This window comes from Cotesia glomerata, linkage group LG1 (genome assembly GCF_020080835.1).
Source record: "Cotesia glomerata isolate CgM1 linkage group LG1, MPM_Cglom_v2.3, whole genome shotgun sequence".
Taxonomy (NCBI): domain Eukaryota; kingdom Metazoa; phylum Arthropoda; class Insecta; order Hymenoptera; family Braconidae; genus Cotesia; species Cotesia glomerata.
The window spans coordinates 33,280,309-33,298,593 of record NC_058158.1 but is presented as its reverse complement, the minus strand read 5'-3'; the positions used below and the strand labels follow the sequence as shown (position 1 = coordinate 33,298,593).

The 18,285-nt window shown below is 34.4% G+C and overlaps 1 protein-coding gene and 1 long non-coding RNA gene across 4 annotated transcripts in view; one reads left to right on the top strand and one right to left on the bottom strand.

Annotated features, from left to right (window-relative positions):
* LOC123269923 (follistatin-related protein 5-like) overlaps positions 1-18,285 on the top strand; it is a 240,837-nt gene that overhangs the window by 106,697 nt on the left and 115,855 nt on the right. The window lies entirely within an intron of this gene.
* On the bottom strand, positions 8,570-13,810 carry LOC123270071. Its single transcript, XR_006510530.1, has 2 exons — positions 13,765-13,810; positions 8,570-8,695 (listed from the first exon to the last, which is right to left on the bottom strand). It is a non-coding gene; the product is annotated as an uncharacterized LOC123270071 (long non-coding RNA).

Genomic DNA, 18,285 nt, shown 5'->3' with positions numbered 1-18,285 from the left:
AATCGATAGAGAGATGAAGAGCAACCGTAATTCGGCACGTAATTCTCCGCGCCCCCTGCTATTGCTGGATCACACTGAAAAGACGAATTTGCTCGTCGTGCCGGATAATCAGTCAGATAAGTACTTAGATTTCTGCCTTCACAATAAGTAAGCTTGTTTTTTATTTGATCTAAAAATCTATTTGTACACTAAAATAAAAAAAATTGATTCAAGAAAATTATTTTGAAGTGAGGTTTATTGTTTATTTTCGTTCAAAATTTTTTCTGGAAATTCGATTTCTCAGCTTGAAAAATTCTACAACTTTGATCCAAAGTATATTATCTTTGATCAATACAATCGATTCTTTCATTGAAAAATAGAATTTCGTTTAACTAATAATAATTTAGTTTTCTTTTAAGAATTTTTGATTCTTGTTTTGAGAAAAAAGTTTTTTTATTAAAAATACCAAAAAATATTTTTGTTTCTACGTATTTTGCAGTGTACTAAAAAAAAATTAAGTCAAAATGATTTTTAATAACCGATCGCATTTAAATATTTTCTCTGACTGATTATGATTACTTCTAAGTTTTTTCTGCATTTATTTTACTAGATAAGCTTACAAAGAAGGTTATTTATCGAACAGTTCCTTAACAAAGGGCCAGGTGAATAAAAGGAATCCGACAGTTCTCGAGTTTGGTATAAACTGTCAACAACTGATACGAGAGTATAGATTTTGTTAAAGATTTGTTTTCGTAGATAGGGATGAAGAAAGTACATAAACCCTTTTCTACTCTATATAAAATAGAACCCAAGTAAAACTTTTGCGATTAAACTCACGGACATACTTCGACGGGTTGATAAATAAATTGTTTCGCTGTTGTTAGTTTTCACAGATACGTCTATCTGCGCAAATAACCCAAACAATCTCATCGCTCCTTGTAATAAACTCTCCCTTATCTATAATACTTAAGAAGATATTATCATATTTATATTACAACTTTTTTGTTACCATAATAAAACTCCATAAAACCCTTTAAGAAGTATTTTTATATTTTAGGATGAAAAAATTTAGCATCACATTTTATACTTTTCGCGTGTTATCAACGCACCCCAGAAATTTCCGAAAGCTAATAAATCTCTAGAAAGAATAGGGGAGGGTGGGGCGAGACGGCCCACCTGGGGCAAGAAGGCCCACCTCTAAAATTGACCAAAAATTTATTTTTTTGCTCGACGGGCAGAAAGCGTCAACTTTCAGCCTGCTGCGCTAAACGAAAGTGCCGCTTTCCGCCTTCGTCGGACAAAAAAATAGTATACACTCCTCGGGAAGTAAATAAGAAAGCCTCAGATCACATGTTTGTCAACCTCGGCTTCGCCTCGGCCGACAATTACATGTGATCTGAGACATTTCTTACTTTACTTCCCTAGGTGTGTAATAGTATATTACACACCTAGGGAAGTAAAGTAAGAAATGTCTCAGATCACATGTAATTGTTGGCGAAGGCAGGTCAACAAACATGTGATCTGGGCAACTTAGTTATATTTTGTCCGACAGCGGCAACGCAGCGAAAGTTGCCACTTTCCGCCCGGAGGGCAAAAATATACTATTTCATCATTCCGAGGCCGAAAGTTCGATTTTCTTCTGTTTTCTTGCATGAAGAAAGTTACTCATTTCAGACTGCTCACAATTAGTGACAGTTTCAATCACTGTATTTTTTTGTTTTATTTTTCCTCCCGTGACATTAATGTCAACACGATTATATACGCGGCAATAAAATTATAATTTAATTATATGTGTAGTTTAAAATAATAAAATTTGTTGACTTATATAAACAGAATAATTAAATAAAATATAATAAAAAATTAAAATTATTTATATAAATTTCAAGTTTTTTGTGATTTTTACGAGAATTTAATTAAAAATGAGGATTGACAGTTTTAGTTAAAGTCATTGCAAGTCTCATAAGTGAAGTTGAAATCTATCTACCTTCAAGTGCGACGAATTTTGCTGTTACTTAAAATTTTCTTAGTTATATCCATTTTTTATAGAAAACAAAGTTAATATGTTTTTTACGAATTCTATTTAAATAAGTATCCAAATTTATTTTTCACTTATCAAGTGTTTAGAATATTTATTCATTTTAATCTGTTACATTTCCGCGATCCCGCAATAAGAATTTATCGGTTATGTGATCAGTAGGGCCAGGACTTTCGCAGCAGTCCCTGGCCCTAGTGATCAGCAAAAATAACATGTATGTTAAATTCTTAGTCCGTTGACTGAATAACTACATGTAATGTTAAGTTTTGGAAACCTTACAATGACATTTTCCCCGCTGCCAAAGAGACGATTGTTGTAAGGAAATTTTTAGTAAATTTTATTGAAATTTAATAGATAAGTTCTAAATTTCAGGTTTCAAAAAGTTCTAATTTATAAACAATAACATTTTTTTCTATTCTACTCATCTCTCTGACACAGCCTGCATATGAAATATATGCATATGAAACATTTGTTTGGAAATAAAAATTGTTCGTTGTTAACGCCCTCACAATTCCTATTGAGGTTGGAATTTAATTAATAAAATCCATTCTTAGCTGAACTTGACACGAAGATTATACACGAAGATTTCCACCAAATTTGAAGTCTGTAGGAACTATAGCTAGGAAATTTGAATTTTAATTGTTAATACTTACCCCTGCAATCTTTATTTAGGTCGGGTTGTCGTAAAATCCTCATTTAGATTACTTCTTCATCACATATAGAAGACTCCTACCGAATTTTGGAGTCTGTAGGAGCTATAGCTCGGAAATTTACAATTTTCATTGTTAACACCCAACCCCGCTATCCATATTGGTAGTAGATTGTCATAAAATCCGCTCTTAAATCATTTCTCCATCTCATACAGAAGATTCTTACCAAATTTTGACCTTATAGGAGCTACAGCTCGGAAATTTTAAATTTTTATTGTTGACATTCACCCCCGCAACCCCCTGTGGGAGTGAGCTATATCATTTCGAGTTATTATAAATTAATCCACGCAATATTCATAAATGTAATTATCGGTACTGTACTTGGTAATAGGTTTGTAGAAAAAATCATTTCACTCAATTTTTTTTCTGTAAAAGTACGGCAACGATTGGTATTACGTTAACAATAGTTTTTCTAAGTAATATAAAAGTGAATGCAGTTGTCCAGGAGAAAAATAAAAACATTTTTGACGTGAGAAACAACTTTGCCATGAAAAAAAAAAAAATTTTTTTTTTCATCATTTTTTGGAGGTGGGCCATCTTGCCCCAAAAAAAAATTTTTTTTTTGAACTTTGGAAAAATTCCGGTGAATTGAGTCAAAGTTGGATGAGAGTAAATCCACTTGATAGTAGAACACCACAAAAAATAAAAACCGGCTTAGGTAGGCCGTCTTGCCCCACCCTCCCCTACTCATTTTATTTGAACAAACACTCATAAAATTTTGAAAAGTCATTATTTTTTCCTAAGTATTTTCAAATAAACAAATATTTTAAATAAAATCATACATTACAAATTAACAATTCATAAATTGACAAGTAATCTCAAGAAGCTTTCAAGAAATCAGCATATCATATTCGTATATAATCCGCGTGCTTATAATGTATTCGTCGAGGATTTGACGTAAAGTCATATCCGGAATGGCTTTGCGTTACACCCATTATAAGTAATGTGATGTATGAGTTTTCTGTTCTCGCACTCGCTTGCAGTGAAAACCAAAATCCTCAGTGCTATAAAAACTATAATAAAACATAAAACATAAAAAAAGCGAGTCGTAAAAGAATCACCTGGATTACGTATATACACACAGCAAAAGCATTAGCATACATAAATCCGACAAATTGACGTACGAAAAAGTCATATGTGTATTATTATAAAAACCAAATTTAGCTTATGCCATTCGCATATTGCGAGTCGTTCTTCATCCGGATCTTCGCTATGTTCAATGTACTTTTATGTTTTAAATTCAAACAACCTGGTAATTATCACTACTGTAAACTATCATAAAGTTTGTGGTATAAAAAGGGGTTTGAATTTATCATTGAAGTATTTCAATATGTATTTACATAAAACATAGAGGGATTTAATACTTTGGTTTTTGAAGGCTATTACGTAGGTAAAGCCATAGTTTACGTTTTCGCGATTAATATATTGTACATTATGTGTTAAAAAAAGGATTAATGTGCAAAGAATAAAAAGTAGAGGGTGAAATATTCATATTAAAACATAGAACGGAAGGATTTACGTTTTTTGTTTCGGTTTTAAAGAGAGTATAATGCCAGGGCGAAATAATACCTTTCTGTTGTTTATGCTCGTGTGTGTGGTGCCTATGAATCGCGGTGATATCATAAATAATCCCGAGGCCGTATAATACGGTACTTTATCAATGGGGTGACGTTTTCTCGGCGTTGGTTGCACCTTCCAACGTCCTTAGCTCAAAGGAAACAAGTAGAGACTTGTCTAGTAAACTTGCTGGTGGCATTAATGTTTGTGTGCAAAGACTAAAGACTTATAAGAGGCATTGTTTAGTATAAGTTGAGTGTGTAGTGTGGAAAGTCGAAAATTTGAGTTTATCAGAAATTTGACGTCTGGTTTGAATTATTATTGATGAAAGTTGTACGCAATAAGAGGAATAAGGGTGACAACAGTCGAAAAACGCTTTTATGGATTTTCAAGCGCAACTTATAACGATTACGACAGTTTATTCCAGATGATTGGTCGCGCTTTACAAAGTAAGTCCACGACTTCACTGACCCAGAATTTCCTTTCGGGGAATTTTCTGAGAGGATTTTAAATTCAGTCACTGAGGAGGAAAATTCGTTTCATATTTTTATCTCGTGTTCGCCAGCTGAAATCTACTTTTTCGAATCTTAAGTGGAGTTAAAATAGAAAAGTCGTATCGTTGATTCATTTTTTTTAAATATTTAATACTTGCAACAAAAAAATTTATTTACTTTCATACACAAATAGAAATGTTGAATAAAGATTACAGTTATTGTTGGCCATTGTGCAAACTTAGAACTATTCCTGTTTTTTAAATAATAAATTACGAAAAAGTTATATTTTTTTATAAGAAACTCTGTCAAATTTGTTGAATTAATTTTTTTTTTATAATTATAAAAAAATTTGACTATTGAAAAGCAGAAAAATGTTTGAATAAGACAAATTGAATTTCAGCGAAAAATAATTAGGTTAATTATAAAATAAATTATCGTAATTTATTAAATTGTTTGCTTACAGTCCTGGATCATGAATTAAAAAATAATTAGACGGGAGGAATATTAATTAGCACGTTAAATTGGGTAATATGATGAGTAAACGACAAGATTAATTCTGACGGGGAATGGTTACACATTACAGTAGCAACCCTTACCCATACCTATAGCCGTGTTCAGCAAGATGGATCATACGTTCCAGCCCCTTTAATGAAAGCTTTATAAACCAAGATTATCTACAGGTCATATGCGGCACTCCGGGTGTAATTATAAACGCATGGGTTGTTTTCGGTCTAGATTGTTGATAACGCTCTACCGATGTGGAAATTTTCTCTTCATCCATGAAAAATGAACCCTTATATGTTTAAGCAAATAAGCTACCGAGGTTAAAAACCCGCAGTACCTGACCAAAGAGTATAACAAGTTAATAACATTGTTTATACTAGCCGCTAAAACAAAAGGATATTTAGGTCAAGAGATATGACTGGGCCAATAAACACTCTAAGCTCAGTACTATAGTTACTTTTAATGTCTATTGAAAGAAGTACTCTCTCAAGCACTAGAAGTACACCTTGCTCCAGCAATTATGCTTCTCTAATCTCTATCTCGGGTTCTCTCAATCCTCAAGTTACTCAGATATCCTTTCGTGAGGAAACTATTACACAAAGTTACCACTAATTGCAACTGACCTGAAGCCACGCCATGTCCTGAGCTTTCATTATACCCATAGTCAATTTAGATTCTCATTTTTTATTGTCTAATGCACTTTAATTTACTTGTACCAGCAGAAAATTTTATTTTATGAGCCTGACAATTGAAACTTTCTTCAGAAAAGTTCAATTTTTAATTGTAACATTTTAGTAATTTGATTTTACTTATTAAAAGAAAAATAAATTACAATTTGAGAAGCTAAAAAAGATGCTTCAATAGCAAACATTTCTAAAAAGTAGAATATAACTTTGCAAATTTTCAAATTGATCAGACGATTTAAATTCGGTAAAAATAATGTCGAAAGATTTTGTTATACACATGTGTAGAGAGATAGATACTGGTCAAAGCGGTTTTCTTCTTTATTCATTGAAAAAAACTAAAGCAATATCAAATGCTAGAATATGCACAAGCTATTGGAATCAAGTGATCATTCAAACCAATTGGGTATTACCAAATGCCGAATATGTCTAGCGTAACGCAAAGCTGCGTTGGAGTTAGCTACAAAGCAAACAACATCAATCAAGAGTAGTTGCCAGTAGATTGAAGCACTGCTGTCGGTATACATAATGAGAATGAGGAATGTTAATACCAGGACTCTGATGATACATGATCCCATTGGGAGACGGTCATGCCAGGAAGACGGTATTTCAACTAGAATAATATCAGCTGCACAGGTAAAGCCTGCTTTTCATTGATCCCACAATGAATGCTTGGGTTCACAGCTTTGAATATGCTATCATATAATTTCCTCTATTCTCCCATTACAATGTTATCGGGTTTAATCGCCAGGCATTTAACTGAGTATAGGGGTTAATTTTACTATTGTAATACTATTTCCGATTTGCGATTTGCGTTTTGTAGGTACACTCAATTTTCAAAAATAATATAAATAATAAATTAGTATAAATGTTCAGGTAAACGGATGAATAGGATGTCCTTTCAGGAAGCATTTGTTTGGGAGGAATTAAAATAACTTAGCATTGAATAATGCAGATAATTTATCTCGGGAATACCTACCCGCTGTTGTAAATTGTTGATTCAGGTCGCGTGTACTCTTAGTCCATGAAGATTAATAAAGAGCAAAGAGGAAAGAGGTAAGCTGGATCCAGCTTTTAGAAGAAAACGTGTGTATATAAGTTGAATCTAAAGCTTCAAGGAAAGATGAAGAAGCAGCAGCGAGCACTGAGAAGGCGTTACGTTTACCTTCCGAAAGCATTCACTTCAAGACCGATAAGGATGCACGGGTTAAGAAGACAATCCGGAAAGACTTCCTCGAGAAGGTTTATAATGGACCCAGGAATTTAAGCCAGTATATTTCTAAGACGTTTACACGTTAGAGGTTGGGCAGCATTAAATCTTTTAACTTTCTCTATATCCACTTTTCTTAAGATATAGTTTCTCACTTACGTTGTGCTTGTTGAGGTTTTTATTTTATAGAGAGGATTACTGTGTTTGTTTCTTCCACTTCTTTCAATCTGGGTCACTTTTTCTTGGTCATGTTTGAGGAATATATAAATTGGTGGAAAATTTTAGATATTGTGAAATTTTTTCAACAGAAATTTACTTGAAGCAAAGGGAAATTTTTTTGATAGAATCAACGGGCTGGAATTATATGAACTTAACATCGAAAGGACTCAATAAATTGGAAAAAAAAAGTACAATAAATATACTTTGAAGCGTGTGTAGTAAATTTGGGATTTTATTTTTATTTGAATTGTCGAATATTTCGCGACGATATTTCGATCATTATCTGTGAAATGGGAATGAATGAAGGGGAGCCGAATATAGAATAGAAGACACGCTGTCTATCGAACACGTCGAAATGATATAAAACGGCGAATATATGACACCGGCGCTAGCGTAATCCATTTGCTTTTGAAGGCGTTCGTATCAGTGATCGATGTGCCTATCGAAGCAAAATATAGCCTCAAGCTCATATCCTTTTTTTCTTCCGACTTGTATATATATATACATATTTTTTTTTGCTCTTAAAAGCCTTTCTCTCTTTTCAAATTGTCGGCTTCAACCTCTTTAATCTAATTGGAATGACAACAGCCCGACACCAAGAGAGTTGAGAGAAATTGGATGTTTTTAAGCCGATTGACTGGTACTAAATTTAAAAAGTGATACAATTATCGGAAACGATTGATCTATCGCTGACCTGAAAAACTGACGCATGTATATTGCGTAATAATATATATATATATATATATATATATATATATATATATATATATATATATATATATATATATATATATATATATATGTCGGAGAATAAAGTACAGCGAAGTATTTTCTGTCAAAGTGATGAGAATATTCTTTAGGATATTTCTATTTTTAGTAATTTTAAGAAATGTACTATTACTTTAATATTTTGTAAAATAAGTTTTAACGAAATTGTTTTATTGCGGTAGGCTTAGGCCTAGGTAGGCACATGGTGGTCAACGTAGTCGGGATCCCAGGACGATAGAGGTATCATAAAATTAATATGGAAAAAGAGAAATATGCAGCAGGCAGACTATTTGAGAATAGTTGGGGAAAAAGACAGTCTTGATTTGGAATTGAGATTGAACGGACGTCCTGGTGATCGCGAATTCGTTATTTCCTAAGTCTCGGTCTATCGCAAGATATTTATAATTTTGTTAGCATTCTAAGTTAAATTAATCTTGTACGAGTTTACCTACTCATTCTTGATAATTGATCTTATTGTAATTGGGAATATTAATTAATTGTAATAATAAAAATGGGTAAATCACAAAATGCTGAACCTCTAACAAAAGATCCTGCCTCTCCGACATCAGAAGTGGGATCGTCTCCATCTGGTCCAGCACCTGATCAGTGGAGTACATTTTTCGAGTTTATGAAGAATTTTTACCAAACCCGTCTTCGACAAGGAACAACGTTATTTTACCGCGGTTTAATCCAGAGAGTGCGGGATCGGATCCTGTTGCATGGTGTTCAGCTACGGAATTGTGCCTGTCAGAAAACCCTCTTCAAGGGAGTGGGTTGATATCTGCGCTTAGTAAAGCCTTGGAAGGCTCAGCGGCTCAGTGGCTATCTCAAGCAGCAATTCCGGGTATACAGTGGCCACAGTTAAAAGAACTTTTGTGTCACGTTTTGGTGGACAAGAAACTGCGACAGCGGTCGTGCTGAAAATCCACCAAGAGTTACCAACCAAGGATGAAAGTGTCGGCGCATTCGGCATTCGACTTCGATCATCGCTGAAGGCCCGCTGGAGGTCTCTAACGGTCGACGAAATTATTAATGCAGTTGTGCTTGCACGATTGACTCACATCGACAATCGGGTGGAGCGCGTAGCATTAACTACCGACATCAAAACAGAAGCCGAATTTTTGAGTGAAATGCGAGGCTTTTCCTACACCCGAAAAAGACCAGCATCAGCTTCAGACTCATCTATATCGGATTCGAAGCGTTTCAAGCCAGTGGTATCAGCAAAGTGCCATTTTTGTGGGGAAATAGGTCACAAGAAGTTTGAGTGTCCTAAACTTAAGAAGAAACACGTAGAGCAAAGCAGTAACTATCGTGGCAGCCAAGGATCACCCTCGTCATCGCGTCCTGTGACGTGTTTCAAGTGCGGAGCAGCTGGTCATATTGCGCCAAACTGTACGGCTTCAGGCAGCGGTCGTAGTGGCCCAGGAAACAACAAGGACAACGGTGGCGTCGAACGTCGTGTAAATCTGTGCACAGTAGCAGCTCCTACGGGTATTCTGAACCATCTTGGTGAGTCGTTTCCATATTGTTTTGATTCGGGAGCGGAATGCTCACTAATAAAAGAATCGATTGCTCTTAAGTTTTCGGGAAGAAGAGCCAATGAATTAATAATTTTAAAGGGTATCGGAAATGTTGTAGTAAATTGTAATATGCAAATTTTATCTACTGTAGTTATGGATTCGTTTACATTAGAGATTCTTTTTCACGTTGTCTTGGATGAATATTTAAGCGAGAATATTTTGATAGGTCGAGAAATTTTAAGCTTGGGTTTTGAAGTAAATATTTCCCAACACAGTTTTAATATCTGTAAATCTAAAGTTATAAATGAATGTAGTAAAGTTGAAATTATAAATTTTGATAGCGTAGATACTGATGTTGATAAAAACGATAAAATAAGATTAGTTTCAATATTAAAAGAATATGAAAGCTCTTTTATCACGGGCTTTCCTCGTACTCACGTTAACAATGGTGAACTTGAAATACGTTTAATTGATCCGAGCATTACGGTACAAAGAAGACCATATAGACTTAGTGTGGAAGAGAGACAAATAGTTAGAAAAAGAATTAATGAATTGCTTGAAGCGAATGTTATTCGCCCTAGTAATTCACCGTTTGCTAGCCCTATTTTACTAGTTAAAAAAAAAGATGGATCAGACCGCTTATGCGTTGATTATCGTGAATTAAATAAAAACACAATAGCAGATAAATTTCCTTTGCCACTTATTTTAGATCAAATACCGAGACTTAGAAAAGCTAAATTTTATATCAGTTTAGATATGGCCAGCGGTTTCCATCAGATTCCCATACATCCAGAATCTATAGAACGTACGGCATTTGTCACTCCTGATGGCCAATTTGAATTTTTAACAATGCCATTTGGGCTTAAAAATGCTCCTTCTGTTTTTCAAAGAGCAATTTTAAAAGCATTAGGTGAGCTCGCGTACACTTTCGTTGTAGTTTACCTAGACGATGTATTAGTAATTGCGGATACAATAGAGGAAGCGTTTGAAAGACTTCGAATGGTATTAAAAATTCTCATAGATGCGGGATTCTCATTTAATTTTTCAAAATGTTCTTTTCTTAAAACATCTGTTTTATATCTTGGGTATGAAATTAAAGACGGAGAAGTTCGTCCAAACCCTCGTAAAATAAATTCTTTAACAATGTTACCCGCTCCTCGGACTGTTACTCAGCTTAGACAGTTTATTGGCCTTGCGTCTTACTTTCGACGATTTGTCCCTAAATTTTCACAAATTATGAAACCATTATATGCACTCACCTCAGGTAAAAATATATTGAGTGGACTGAGGCACATGAAAATGCTCGACAAGAAGTAATTCATATTTTAACCAATGAACCCGTCTTAATAATTTTTGACCCGGATTATCCCATAGAATTGCATACCGATGCTAGTTCCGATGGGTACGGAGCAATACTCATGCATAAAGTAGACGGTAAAGATAAAGTTATTGAATATTTTAGTAAAAGAACAAGCCCAGCCGAGTCCAGGTATCATTCTTACGAATTGGAAACTATGGCTGTTGTCAAATCAATAAAACACTTTCGGCATTACTTGCATGGACGGCAGTTTACTGTTGTGACGGATTGCAACTCTTTAAAGTCCTCCCAAAATAAGATTGACCTTAACGATAGAGTACATAGATGGTGGGCTTATTTACAGGCTTTTCAATTCGATATAGTTTATAGAGAAGGCAAACGCATGGCTCATGCGGATTTCTTCTCTCGAAATCCTCTGCCTGATTTGTCAAAACAAGTTAATAAAATTGAAGAGAAACGTAAAACTCGCGGAAATATCAGTTGATTGGCTCCTTGCCGAACAACGGCGTGATTCGAAATTTCGGAAATAGTCACCAAATTACAAAATGGTGAGCTATCGGAAGACCTTTCAAAATCTTACGAAATTAAAGCCGGTACGCTTTATCGAAAAGTACAAAAGAAAAAGGTGAAACCTTCTGTTTGCCGATTGTACCTAGAGCTTTTCGGTGGTCCGTTATTAACCACGTACATGAGTCTGTGATGCACTTAGGTTGGGATAAAACACTTGATAAGGTCTATGAGTATTACTGGTTTGAGGGTATGTCCAAGTATGTACGTAAATTTGTTGAAAATTGTATTACTTGTAAGCTCTCTAAAACTCACTCAGGTAAAATTCAAGCTGAATTACATCCCATTCCTAAGACCCGCATACCTTGGCATACTGTGCATATAGATATTACAGGTAAATTGAGTGGTAAGAATAATACCAAAGAATATGTTATTGTTATTGTAGACGGCTTTACCAAATACGTTTATCTATATCATACTCGCAAAATTGACTGTAATAGTGTTATTAAAGCCTTAAAGGCTGCAATATTTGTATTTGGGGTCCCCGCTCGAGTGATTGCCGATCAAGGTAGATGTTTTACGGGGAAAGACTTTAAAAACTTTTGTAAATCCTTGAATATTATTTTACATTTAATAGCTACAGGTACCAGTAGGGCAAATGGTCAGGTAGAACGAGTAATGAGTACGTTGAAAAATATGTTCACTGCTGTTGAGTCTAATAATCGCCCATGGCAAGAGGCCATCGGTGAAGTTCAGTTAGCTTTAAATTCAACCGTGAATCGTATTACTAAGTCTAGTGCGCTAGAATTATTAATTGGTAAAAAGGCAAGACCTTATGGATTGTTAATAGATGACAACGAAGAAGAAATTAATATCTCTAATGTAAGACAACGAGCGATTGATAGTATAGAAGAGAATGCAACGTATGAGAAAATTAGATTCAATAAAAATAAAGCTAAAGTCAATAGATTTAAGATAGGAGATCATGTTTTGATTGAAAATGAAGAACGTAATCAGACGAAGCTTGATAGAAAATTCAGAGGTCCATTTGTAGTAACAGAATTACTTGATAATGATAGGTACAAACTAAAATCATTGAATAATAATAGAAGTTTTAAGTATAGTCATGATAAGTTGAGGGAAATGCCTGAGAATTATGTTCCTATTGAGTTGGATGTCTGCTCGGACAATGAAAGTTGTGCCGAAAAGACTGCTGGTGATAGTTCTGAAACAGGGACTACAGTTGAAGTAGAGACCACCAATGACACGGAGCACTGATGGCTGCAGGTCGAGGCCTGAGTTATTTTGTATTTTCGCACATGCATCAGTGTGTAGTCGCAACTGCAAACTAAATTAGTGGCTAATGTTAGTTTGATCAGGGCGCGATGGGCAGCTGATGATGTGGCGGGCAGGTAGTTGTGGCAACTACAGAATGTGTTTGGTACTGTATGTGGCATACAGGGTAGCCTAGAGATAGTGCGAATGTCTATTGGTGGTGCTCAATGAAGTATTTAATTATTAAACGATAAGGATTAACGATTGATGGCTTTTCTATCTCTTGCATACTATGCGATAACTTTCTTGTATAATAAATAATTAGTAGATTTCTGTTATTGGGGAGGACTTCTGAATCTTTCTATGGATGTTACCTATTGTAAAATGTTTTACTATAAGAGAAGTCAATTGAGACCAAAAATTAATACCAATGTAACTGAATATTTTAGATGCACCCGAGGACGTGTGATTGTCAGAATGGCCGTGTCGGAGAATAAAGTACAGCGAAGTATTTTCTGTCAAAGTGATGAGAATATTCTTTAGGATATTTCTATTTTTAGTAATTTTAAGAAATGTACTATTACTTTAATATTTTGTAAAATAAGTTTTAACGAAATTGTTTTATTGCGGTAGGCTTAGGCCTAGGTAGGCACATGGTGGTCAACGTAGTCGGGATCCCAGGACGATAGAGGTATCATAAAATTAATATGGAAAAGAGAAATATGCAGCAGACAGACTATTTGAGAATAGTTGGGGAAAAGACAGTCTTGATTTGGAATTGAGATTGAACGGACGTCCTGGTGATCGCGAATTCGTTATTTCCTAAGTCTCGGTCTATCGCAAGATATTTATAATTTTGTTAGCATTCTAAGTTAAATTAATCTTGTACGAGTTTACCTACTCATTCTTGATAATTGATCTTATTGTAATTGGGAATATTAATTAATTGTAATAATAAAAATGGGTAAATCACAAAATGCTGAACCTCTAACAAAAGATCCTGCCTCTCCGACATATATATATATATATATATATATATATATATAGACGAAGCCTGGGAAAAATTTGATAGCCAGCAGATGGACGTTGAAAATTATTCTCACCGTGTTACTATCGCTATTACGCTGTACCAGTTCACCAATACTATAAATGTGCTATGTGTTGCGGTTTCTTCCTGTTCCTCACTCTCTAAATCCTTGCTAATAACCGCAAAACTGCGCGAGAATAAATTGAAATGAAATGTACCGGTTTGCTGACTTTTTTTATTAACAATAAAAAATAAAAACACAATATAAAGTATTTTTTGATACACTATTTTCGATATTAATTTATCAATCTCAATTTATTGCGGTTTCTGTAAAAAAAGCTTTTTGAACTCATAACAGAGCAAAGCAAATTGAAATGTTAAAAAAAAAAAGTTTATTTTATTTCAAAATAAAATGCTTTACGGTCAGTTGCATTTATTACTAATGTACACATCAGAAAAATATTTATTTTTAAGCTCTTAAATTTCCATAGAAATATAATAATGAAAAAAAAAATTTAGAACAATTTTCTTAGAATATTTTTTTTCTTCTAAATTGTATTTAAATTCAATTATTATATTACCCATCTTAACTTCTTCTCATAAGTGGTGCCGAGAAAACAAATTAAAAATTTATTTATTTGAGGAACTTTTAACCTATTTCTTCGCCGTATCTTTAGTTAAATAGACAAAATGAGTAATCAGGTAGTTTAATGCAGACAAGCATTTAACATTGAGGGTGTTGCAGCAGGAATAGAGCTAGCTCACGGGGTGAGTTAATGACTTGGTTTTCATCTAGCAAGCCCGTCTCTATTTACTTGATTTTCCGTTTCGTCTACTACTGCGATTATCCACCTTCTCATCTCAACTCGCACAGCTCCTTTTCTTCTCTTACTCCTATCTTACTCTCTACATTTCTTTTCCCGGGATGCTCCAGCTTCTTCCATTCGTATTCCTCCCTCTTCGCTTACTCCACAGTCTCACACCCCAGCACCCACCACCGGGACTATAACTATAACTACCTACAGACTTTCTACCTACTACTTAGCTGCCTCGTCTCAAGGTTCACCCGTCTTTCCACCAAATTCCAGCTACCCATACTTTCCTATATACTAACTGTCTACTTCGACTTTCCACTGGGGCTAGACAACTACAGTCTAGCTTTTTGCTCCCCGGTTCTACACTTGCCGGCGTTGAGATAAGGCGACGATTTACGAGCCATCCGCCGTCGTTGCTGTAGCCATTGCAACGACTAATTCGTATCCGAGACAAGTCTCCGGCTGCTTTGCAACCTTCTCTTTGATTGCTGTATTTCACTTGTTCCTCTTCCTTTCTTACGCTTTTTACCATCACCGGTTGAGTTTTATCAAAAACTTTATAAATTATCTCCACAACTACCACTTTTTATTTCTCTTATTCTCCAACAACTCGCGCTTGTTTAATTATCAAACTTAATTAACAAAACCCACGGGCTTAAGTGCTCAATTTATTCGTAAAATTGATCCGCGAAATATTTTCTCTTCTCTTTTATTTCTAGCTAGTAGTTTATTTAAGAGCTAGGAGCTTGTATACGTTTATCCGTCCTATCCAGTATTTGCTGGGGAGAAGGTTTTAGTTCTGAGGATGCAAATTAAAGCCGTTTGTCGGAGCGGATGACCCATCGGCAACCTTCTCAACCTTTTGAGGGTAGAATACGACTAGGGTGAATTTAAGCTTCTCTGTACCTCGGTAAATGTCTCATCAACTGACTTAAATCTCTATAGGATCTTCTTCCTTTGATAATCATCCGGAGCAAAAACCCACTGAGACTAATAAATTTATCAAAATCCCTTGCTAAGTAATTATACATTTTTATTTTTACTATCCATATTTCACGAAAAAGATTAAATCTGATAATTTGTTCAATAAAATATTTCCACTACTGAGTCGGAAATTTTTATGTTCAATATTTGATATGAATTTTTTTAGACTTTGTAGTCTATAAAAAATTATGTGATATGGCCATTCATAAAAATACCCATACGTAATTTTTCAACCAAAAATAATTTTGAAACTTTCCGACAGATGGCGCACGATCGCTAAATCTTCTCCTTACTAGAGAGTTAATTTTAAAATATTAAGTTTAAAAAAAAAATCATTTTTAGTCTTTCAGAGAAATTATCTGACATTGGTTTTGAATTGAAGCGACTATTAGTAAAACGCGATTTCTACTAAAAACCAAAAATTGAGAAAAATTTTTCCTTAGAAGTCTTTGACTTATGATGTATTTTGAATATTATCTGAAATAATACTTTTTTATTTAATTATTTTTATAAAATCTTCCTTCATTAACTGTTAGTGTTAGTGGTTCACCCTCACCATCAATCCAACAAATTCAATTAAAAGCAAATTACCCTGTTTCAAAATCCGTCCAAACTTTTGTTTTAAACTGGCTCAAGATATATTTAAACAGATATCCGAGCTGTCTAAATGAAAACTTTTAGTAATTTGATAAGTTACTTATCTAAAAATTTTAAAACATGATAAACATAAATATAAATATAAACTGGTAAGCTGTGTGGTAAAAGAACGAAAGTGAATAAAATGTTAGCTAGGTAAATCCTTTAGTTACACAGTTTATTTATTCTGCGTAGCTTTTAGTAAGTTATAATTACAAAAAGCCGCAAAAGTTAATCGGTACTAAGAGCACGACGGATCTTCATACCTCCGCTGAATCATCAAACAGCTTCTATATGTATATTTAAACATACTTCTATATTTTGTGGGCTTGTAAATATGTAAGAGTGCGTGCGTGAGTGTGTAAGTCTAGGATAAAAGCAGACACGGGAGTTGGAGGATCGATGAAGTGGAAATAAAAGTATCTGACGTCTCTTTTATCCATTCAGAGCTGGAGTGGTTCCACTGGGATATTAACAGGAGGAAAAGTTGGTTCACAAGTGGGCGTATAGGCTAGGTTAGTCTTGTGTGAAGGATGAACCTTTACCAAGTTGAACGAGAGAAAATCTCGGCTCAGATTCTAGTGACCGAAGTTAATCGATTGCGTGAACTGCATACTTGTGCTACTTTTAACTCCGAACCACTCGCCAGACTCAGTTTTTTATTAAAATTTACCCCGCTTGGCTCATTATTCCTATAACTTTTTTTATTACCTTGATTTACATATCATACACTCAAATCCCCATTATCTTATGATAATTTTATAATTATCGCTGTAATTAATGAAATAAAATCATATTAAGTGAGTTTTTAGTAGTAAAAGGTTCATTTTAATGTATGCTATTCTATGCAATAATCGTCGGCCTCTCTTAACATCTCAATGAATAAATTTGTTAAGTATGTATTATTTTATTGCCCATTAGTTAACTCTCAATTTACATTTAAAATTTTAATTCCTTTAATTCAATACTTCATAGCTTTAATTTTATGATTTCAAGAAAAAAAGTCTTAAATTAGCTCAATTAGCAATTTATTGTGATGCTATATTTTTAATGTCGAAAGGACATGTAAGCGATACGAAAGAGTTTTATCCGATTGGGAAGGTGTAACGTTTTACTGTACATATCAATTTGTAAACTCACCAAGTATAAAGCTATTTTAGGACTTCGGGTGAGCCATAAAATAAACTTTAACTACCGGTAAACCTTCAACCCTTGGTAAATAGTCATTTTAAACTATCTCGACAAACAGAATTTATGCTATAGTATTTTCAATCCATCAAATTGGAAAATCTGTGAAAATCGTCTCTCATTTTAATTTCCTTAGACAAACTTCTTACTTGACTTACACAGCTCTTAGAACCTAATAACACATAAAATAAATTCTCTTTAAACTCCCGAATTTCAGAGTAGGTACTATCTTCCGAAAACCTGCAATACGAGTAGTGATGTTAAAATAAAGAGAAAAGTAGAAACAGAATAATCTTATAAGCTTCATTAATTTAAATTAGCATGCAATACTCTCGGTAACATCATAAAGCTTTTTTGGAATCCATTGAAATAGAGTGAGTCGTAGAGTAGAGGGCAAACTTGTAACACCGAGTAAAGCATCATAGTAGGAGAGTAGCATGTTGGCTTTAACGAGGAGCCATATAGGATTAACTACGAATTAAGGATGTTGGGGCAAAAGCCCCGGGTGAAGAAGATGCGGTTGTTGGTAGCTGTTTTGCCACTGTGCTGGTTGCCTATTTTGTTAGGAACCGCTACTACCACTATTACCACCGTCTCTGACACCATTTCTGGTACTACCATCTCCACTCCCTGAGGACTTTACCGAGAGATACTGCTAGACTAACGAATGTTCATGAACGTTGAACCAAACGTTGTATCTCCGCGACAGATCATCCTCTCTACTTTGGTTTCTGTGATTAAGCTTTTAAATCTGGTGGTCACTCATCCAGGTAGTAGGTACTCACTCAGACGAGGACATCGCCGGTCCATTAGACAAAGTCTCTTTGACAACTCTTTACTATTTATAATTAATCGT